The sequence below is a fragment of the Puma concolor genome, chromosome F2, assembly GCF_028749965.1.
Source record: "Puma concolor isolate L17-30 chromosome F2, mPumCon1.1.hap2, whole genome shotgun sequence".
Lineage (NCBI taxonomy): Eukaryota > Metazoa > Chordata > Mammalia > Carnivora > Felidae > Puma > Puma concolor.
Window position 1 is genome coordinate 59,325,867 of NC_141684.1, and position 9,134 is coordinate 59,335,000.

General features: G+C 36.1%; 1 pseudogene; it reads left to right on the plus strand.

Annotated features, from left to right (window-relative positions):
* LOC112859323 (DDB1- and CUL4-associated factor 13-like) overlaps positions 1-3,165 on the plus strand; it is a 112,139-nt pseudogene extending 108,974 nt beyond the window's left edge.
* Positions 3,166-9,134: the final 5,969 nt, after the last annotated feature.

Below are 9,134 nucleotides of genomic sequence, written 5' to 3' on the forward strand. Positions count from 1 at the left end.
CTCAAAAATGTTTTACTGATGGGGGATGCATAGTAACAATTTTTGAGACAACTGACTTAGGCTACACTGCTTTGCCAGCACGATATTTAGCAGTAAATATTTCATTTGTGTGCATATGTGTATATGTATTATATGTATTATGTATGTATGTATGTATTATATACATTATATATGTATTATATGTATGTATTATTATGTGTGTGTTTTATGTATTATATGCATTATATGTATTATATGCATTATATGCATATGTATTCTATGCATTATATGCATTATATGTATTATATGCATTATGTATTATATTCATATGTGTATTATATGTATTATATGCATACGTATTACATGCATTGCATGCATTATATGTAATATATGCATTATATATAGACATATTATACGTATTATATGTATGTATGTATATGTTTTATATGTATTATATATGTATATATGTATATATTATATATATGTACATGTACATGATACAAGTATACATACATGCTATATGTGTGTCATGCATGTGCACATATTACCACTTTTTGAGAACTGAAAACTCAAAATCCTCAAAAACTTAAGAGAGCATGCCATTGTAGACTACAACTTTTCAAGCCAAGACTCAAGGACTTTTGGAGATCTCAGGAGTTCAAAAGGTTTGTGAGAGAGCTGATATTTGTGAGGTATTTTGTATAGGCATACATGTGTACATTTCTGTATGTCTGGAATACAATGAGTTCATAGTGTTTCTTTTTTCTTCTTTCTTTCTCTCTTTCTTTCTTTCTTTCTTTCTTTCTTTCTTTCTTTCTTTCTTTCTTTCTTTCTTTCTTTCTTTCTTTCTTTCTTTCTTTCTTTCTTTCTTTCTTTCTTTCTTTCTTTCTTTCTTTTGAGAGAGACAGAGAGCATGCACACAAGCAAGCAGGGGAGGGGCAGAGGGGGAGAGAGACTCTTAAGTAGGCTCTACACCCAGCACAGAGTCCAACGCACAGCTCAATTTCATGATTGTGAGATCATGATCTGCCTGATCCGAAATCAAGAGTTAGATGCTTAACCAACTGAGCCACCTAGGTGCCCCACTTTTACTAGATTTTGAGCATCAGTGTTTTATAACCAATTTTGTATTATTTTCTCAGGTTCACTCAGCCAAAAGAGATTCTTTCCCTTTTTTTTTTTAGCCAAAATATGAAGCTCTTGAATAGAATAATCTATATTTTGTACTCTTCAACGTTAACGTTTTCACATCTAAAATCTGGAGAGCATGAGTTAGGTCAAGCCCTAATCTAGTTTGATTTTCACATGAATTCTTCAAACTTAACTGTTCATTTTTCCTGAGTCCAGTAGAGTCCTTTTGAAAGTGGTAGCATATCTAAAGTTGCACACTGTCCTTCTGGATCTCAAAATAAGTCATGCAACCACTGCCAAATAGTATATTTCAATAACTGCATCACATTGGCACTATTATATAAATTCCTATAAGGAACAGACTGATGGATGCCAAATGCCAGGGGAAATTGGTTGCTTCTATGGTGGAAGCAAGGAGGACTGTGTTTGGAACCCAGGAGATCTTCTGAGGTTCTTTTTACAATTCCCATGCCAACAGTAAAGATTAATGGAAAACTACCAGAACCAGAAAAGGCAGAGTAATTAAGGATTCAGATCTTTCAGGAAGGAAGATTTGGATCTACATAGCCAGTTACAAGAAACTATAATCCTACCTTACATCCTTTTGAGGTCCCATGAGAAAGGTAAGAGCTTTAAATGTTACCAAACTGGGATGGGTATCGGCAAAACTATTTCTTGCTTCCTTACAGAGATGAAGTCAATTGTTTGGCAAAGCATCCAAAGAGCCTGGCTACTGTCCTTCCTGGGGCATGTGATTGAGAGATTAGAATTTGGAACTCAACTAAATGAAAAAGTATCCATACAATACAAGCACATGAGAGTTTTGTATAAGGAATACATACTTGTTTTTGTGGGACTTTTTTTTTAACTGTTGGTGATGACAAAACTGTGAAGCAGTAGAAAATGGATGGACTGGGCTATGGAGAAGAGGAGGAACCACTGCATACAACATTAGGAAAGAGAGTGTATACAGGAATTGCTCATCACTGGAAAGAAGCTGTTTTTGCCACATGTGGACACCAAGTAGACATTTGGGATGAACAAAGAACCAATCCTATATGTTCGATGATCTAGGGATTTGACAGTAGTGTTAAACTTAATCCAACTGACACATTTCTCTTGGGCAGTTGTGCTTCTGACAGGAATATAGTACTATATGATATGAGGCAAGATACTCCCCTGAAAAATGTCATCTTAGGTATGGGAACCAATACAATTTGTTGGAACCCTATGGAAGCTTTCATTTTTACTGCAGCAAATGAAGATTACAACTTCTATGCATTTCAGAAGCATCCACTATACACTCTTGTAATGGTACGTGTGGATCTGTATCTGCAGTGCTTAATGTACATTATTCTCCCACTGGGAAAGACTTGGTGTCTGGTAGTTTTGATAAATCGATTTGAATCTTTCCTATTGGCAAAAAAAGAAATGGGTTAGTCTATCATGCAAAGAGAATGCAACATGTTCTCTGTATAAAATAGACTTCTAACAGCAAATATATTACGTGTGGATCTGATGAAATGGACATTTGTCTGTGGAAGGCTAATGCTTCTGAAAAACTGGATGTGCTTACTTCACGAGAAGAAGCAGCCAAAGGGTATAGCCAGAAGTTGAAGGAGAAACTGCCACACCATCCTCATATAAAACGCGTTGCTCGGGGCGCCTGGGTGGCGCAGTCGGTTAAGCGTCCGACTTCAGCCAGGTCACGATCTCACGGTCCGTGAGTTCGAGCCCCGCGTCAGGCTCTGGGCTGATGGCTCAGAGCCTGGAGCCTGTTTCAGATTCTGTGTCTCCCTCTCTCTCTGCCCCTCCCCCGTTCATGCTCTGTCTCTCTCTGTCCCAAAAAATAAATAAACGTTGAAAAAAAAAAATTTAAAACGCGTTGCTCATCACCGATATCTACCAAAATCTATCTACACCCAGATTCAAGAACAGCACACCATTAAAGAAGTTGGTCAACAAAAGGAAGGGAATCGTTTTACACACAGCAAGCCTGGATCTGTATTGATTGTGTCAGACAAGAAGGAATACATAGTGACAGTTCTGAAATAATACCTGCTATTCCCACCATTCCTAATGTATAATTACTTGTTACATTTTTATTTTAAAACTGTGCAAATAAATGTACTGGCTCTAGAATAATCACAAACAGTTCAGTTCTATGTGTAGAGTTGCTACCCTGGAAAATTATTCTGTAAGGTGGCCTGCTTGATAAAACTATCCAACATTTTATCTTTGATCAGCCTTCTTATTCATTGAGGAATGTGGTATTTGCCAACTTAACTTACTTTTACTTTTAGAACCTGCAGATATACCTTTGCGCTGATCTATTATTGTAGATACACTAAACATTTGATGTGGAAGAACTATGTCAGAACTTTTTTTCAATTCAATTAATTTTCTGTGCTTTATTTGTATTTGCCTTTTTGAGACTTTAAAGATGGTCACTTATACAGCTTTTATAAATAATAATTATAATTTATAGTTAAAGTAATAAAACCCTTTTTTTTTGCAAAAAAAAATTCCTTGTGTTGACTGCTTCCAAACCTAAAATGTTTTAATTATTAAGGTTTGCTGATCTTCTAAAAAACCATCTGAGATTGTTATTGTCTGCCATATCCATTTATTTTTTGTCTTACATTTTGTCTAAAATGTAAGCCTGGTGAAGCCAAAGGCTATGTGTGGTAAATAGTCTGGCTCATGCTTCGTCTTTCTAAACTTCGTTCTGGGGTGACTTCCTGTGCCACAAACTAAAAAATAACCTTTTCCAGAACAGATTCCAGGTAAGTTCATCATCTGCATGCATTTATTCAAATGTGGAATTATGTTAAATGCAGAACAAAGCAGAGCTTGCTTGTACAAGGCATCCATTTTGCTGGTGCAAATCTTTCAGGTCTGATGAGGTTTTGGAACCTAGGGTTATAGAAGTTGCTCTCTGATCTCCATCTTGGAATTGCAGTTAAAGTACTAAGATCTCTACTCCTCAATTAAACAATCTTTCTGGTTCTCTATCACCTCTCTTTGAAAATTAAAAAAAAAAAGTGTATATAGTTAAGGTGTACAACATGATGATTTGATTACTATCTTTTTGATTGTGGCAGATACGGCAGTCAGTTACAGAGGCCCAGCCATTCCAGTCGCTTGGAAAAACCCAATTCCTTATATTAAATCCATTTTTGTTGAAAATAAAGTAGTTTCTGTTTTTCACAATTCATTTCTGACTAATACATGGGCACTCAATTTTTGTTGATTGAATGAATGACTATAATTCTAATAAAGCACAAAATACATTAAAAAAGAAAACACTACAGAAAAGTTCACTTATGTTCCCCAGAAGGCAGACTCCAAGACAGCGATCTACACATAGTTCATGGGCTGGTGTTTTCGGGATCAACACTTGAACTGGGGAGTAAAGGAAGGTGAATTGTGGTGCATATCTAACAAAGGCATTAGCAATCATACCTGGAAAGCTCGAGAACTAGAATGTTTTTTATAAGTTGTCCAGAACTATGAAGAGTGACAGGCTTTTATACTCTTGCATCAATCAGTAACTGGATATGAATGGACATCTTCCCAAAGGGTGTGATCATGGACTAGGCAGTGCTCTTCTTGGGTTAGGGCAATTCCCAAAGATAACCTGCTGACTCAGCTGAGAGCTGTCAGCCACCCACACTCCCAGCAGCTGGGGAAATGAGTGGTTTAGGTCTGAGAGGGGGAAGTGGTAGATCTGGACAGTGCACTATGGCATCCACCTCACAAAGACAGCATTAATGAAAAACAGCCACGGGACTGTGAGCCAGAAAGCCTGGATTTACGTAGCATTTCTTCCATTTAGTAGCTTTGGGAATTTGGACATGTGATTTAACTCTCTCAATTTGTTTCCTCATCTACAGAAACAGAATACTGATAACATATTATTATATATAATAATAATCCATGTTAAAGGTTTATTGTACTATACACAAAAGAACATGGCAGTCTGTAGATCTTTCAAGAAGCTAAGCGTAAACTTGGTAGCTGTAAGAGAATTCGTACAGGTCTTAAAATTGCTTGCTGAATTCATGGAACTGTACCTTCCTAACACGTATTCTTTTCTACATGTGTATTTTACTTCATAACAAGAAATTTAAAAAGCTCACCTAGAGGGTAATCAGAACAAGAGAATTTAGTGCACTATTCACTAAACCTGTGGTTGGCAACCTTTTAAGAGTGGTGTGTCAAGGTTTAGCCTAATGATGGCTCATTTATTCCTATTAAATTTAAAATCTCAGTTATTATTTTGCAGGAAGTGTTGCTCAAAATGACATGGTCTGTTTTTAAATCAGTGCTCACTGTAACTGTACACACACTATTGGAATAATATAGAGAAAATTACAGAGAAAGCAAATCAAAGAGAAAGACAGAAATATAGTGAAGTACATTTAATTTATTCACTCATTCGTACGTTTATGAATTTATCAAATGACAGGTTATTATGAATATACTTTGTGGAAAAACTCAGATATCATTAAGCACGTGCATGCCATGCAGAGTTTGAACATGGGTAAGCAATGACCTTCTTTGACTTTAAATGAAAATAACCTATCCAATCCTGTTGTGCCAGTATTATTATACATTGATAGCCCTGGAAGGGCATTCCAAGTAGAGTTGTCAAGAGCTAGGTTCTCAAAACTAACCCCATACCCCACTAAACTTTTCACCACTGTTATGTAGCATGTCATTTTCTCTTTTAAAAAAGACATTAAATTGAGACCATGGTGCCCTGTAAACTTTCCAACATACAATCTCCCACAGCTCCACTTATATTTTAGGATGCAATACAGTAATCAAGGTCCTATGATGTATATGCCAAAGACAGCATGGTGATGGTGGAGGGAATAATATATGGTACCACCTACACGGTTTCCTTTATACTTCTTGTGACAGCTCCTGTCGTTAGGAGTATTGATGGTCACATATTCTTTATGTCAAGACCCAGTTTGGTTGCCTCTTCTTCCTCAAGTTGGTGAGTAAACAAATAAACCATCCTCAGGCTAAAATCGTAACATACCTCTCTTGGGGCACTGGGGTGGCTCAGTCAGTTAAGCATCTAACTCTGGATTTTGGCCTCAAGTCATGATCTCACAGTCTGTGAGATCAAGCCCTGCATTGGACTCCATGGTGACAGAGCAGAGCCCGCTTGGGATTCTCTCTCTTTCTCTCTCTCATTCTCTCTGCTTTTCTCTCTCTCTCTCTTTCTCAAAACAAATAAATAAACTCAAAAAAAAAAAAAAAAAGAAAAAAGAAAAGCATAACACGCCTCTTTTAAAAGGTGGGCCTACCACTGGTTTAATGAATAGTGTACTAAATTTTCTTTTCTCTGATCATCCTCTATGTTTTTTCTTTCTTTTTATTAAATGGAATGCGATGTAGAAAAGTGTGCAAACTCAGATTAACTGAATCATATTCTCCAAGGACAGGGTCCTACCATCTTTGCTAATATATTCACTAAAATGAAGAAATATGGGATGAAGGAAATGGATATACTACTGTACTATTTGTTCTAAGGTAGGCAGGCAGGCAGAAAATGCTAGTTAACTGGCTACTGATACACTGATGTATTTACTACTAGGAAATAATAATTAATTCCCTGTTTACCAAGTAAACCATCTTTTTGTAAACATATGTAAACTTCAGACTGTCTTGCATCTTAGGTATAAGCATAATAATCACATCTCCCGGATTCAATGAGCAGTTACGAGTGTCTAGGAGGTTTCCTGATGACAATTTTCCTTGCTTTGATTGTTCTGTAAATATAATGGCTATAATGACTAAACAGAGAGAGAAGCCAGCTGAAGGGAACACTGTGTTTTTTATAATCCTCTCTCCTGACTTCCATTTACTTGGCCTTATTTTCCAATTGGAAATGGTGAAATCCTCAATATTTTCTGAAAGCCAGAAACAATGTTTACATGACCTACATAATTTACACGGTAAATTCCACTTCATGAGTGACTAAATTTTAACTTCAGAAACAATATTATCTTCCTGAGTTTTCAAACAAAAGTTACCTTTAAATATGACTAAAGACAGCAATGTCCTTCATTCAACATTGAAAATTAACAGATTTTTTAAAAACTTATGATTCATTTTAGATGTTGATTTAAATAATGATTCATTTTAAGTTTCAATAAGCCTTTGATTATCTGCTATGTACCAAGAATTGATTCATGTCATCAGTGAAACCAGAGCATTTTTTCCCTGTCTCTGTGGTGTATAAATCTGACCACTGTACAACTCTCATTACATTCCAAAAAACAAAAACAAAAACAAAAACAAAAAGGATGTGTGAATTTCAAGAGAAATTCAAGGTATGATAAGAGATAATACAAGGCATTGCAACCCAGGTAAATTAGCATGTAAGAAAGTAGTTTGGCCTAAAAGAAAATTAGTAAACAAACATGAATTTTTCCAAAAAAATTTTACTTTCATTAACTTTGGTCTTCTGATGCTCATCCTTTCACATAATTACTAGGTTAAAATGAATCATTACTAAACATTATAGAAAAGAGAAACCCTAAGACACTTGGATTCTAATAAGCACAGTGGTAAATATTTTTTAAAAAACCCAATTATGTGGTAGCTCATCTTAAAATACATAGAAGGGATGGCAGAGCATAACAGACATAAGCCTAGTGTTTGGATTTACACTGAACTGAGCTGATTCCAAAGTCAACCCGAGCATACCAACTTTGGACAGTTTACTTAACCTAACTGGATACAACTTCAAATGTAAGCTCTAGTTCTCCTACCTCTGACAAATTAATTGTTCTCTTGGAACAGGGTCTTCATTTGTAAGATGATTATTTAAAATATCTATCTCATAGAGGTTTAATAGTCAATGTGATTGTATGAGTATTGCAGAACAGGATCTCTATGTTATGTGCCCCTCACTTGTATCCTGAACTCTAGTTGGCTGTGATGCTATGAGAGGTGACCAATATTAGCAAGAAAGAGGCCCCACACACAGAAAACTCTTATTTTCCTCCTGTAACAAAAAGAAGTAAGATTATTTCCCTATATCAGACACAAAAGTCAGTCTCCCCCCTCCATCACAATGGACATCTAGATATCTATCTTAGCACCAAGTAGGTCTGAAGGAAATCTTATTGAAGCAATAACCAAATTCTAAGGCATTCTTTTTATTCCAGGTGTGTTCCTGATAAGCTTGATGGTTGTATTCTGCTTGATAACGTACAATACACACTTGCACACCCACTCAGATGGGGAAGGGGCACATGTTAAGAAACCAAATTCCAGCACAATGCCAATCACAATATAAACATTCAATAAAGTAGTTGGTTGTGTTGCAGCTGGCTTTATAGACATGGGGCTAGTCTGACAGAGATAGTATTGCTCCCAAACATGCTTCTTTCTCAAGCATTGGGGTGCAGCATAGACAGATCCTGGGCAAGAGGGAGGATGAGAAGAGTGGATGTATAGATAGAAGTTCTCAAAATTTCTCATGAGCTCCTTATAAATAGGGCAAGTAGGTAACTTCTGCTTTCCTCCAAAGTAAAAGTTAGAGGAGAGTTCATTCTAGGAAGCATTTTACACTGAAAACTTTTATACTGCAGCATTATTATTAATTGTGTTTTTGCTCTTACAAAGATGTGAACTAAATCCATAAATCATAGTATGTTTTATCTACTAAAATAAAAAAGCTCTAAAGCCTGGCGCATGAGGGAATAACAGCGTGCAAGAGTCTCACATGTTGTGTGCTTTCTCATAGGAAGTTCCCAGACAAATCAGCTTGGATTGCATAGAGATATCACACCTCTTTATCACACCTTTGGCAAGTTACTTACCATCTATAAGCATCAGTTTCCTCACCTTAAAATTGAGAATGAAAAAATACACTAAAATGCACTGTATAGTATCACAGGAAGGAAAATATGTGATTTTAAACAAAAGAAACTTACTTTTGATTCTGAGTTCCAATTGGGAGGCATTTTTTTTTTGTGTGTGCCTAACAGATTCTG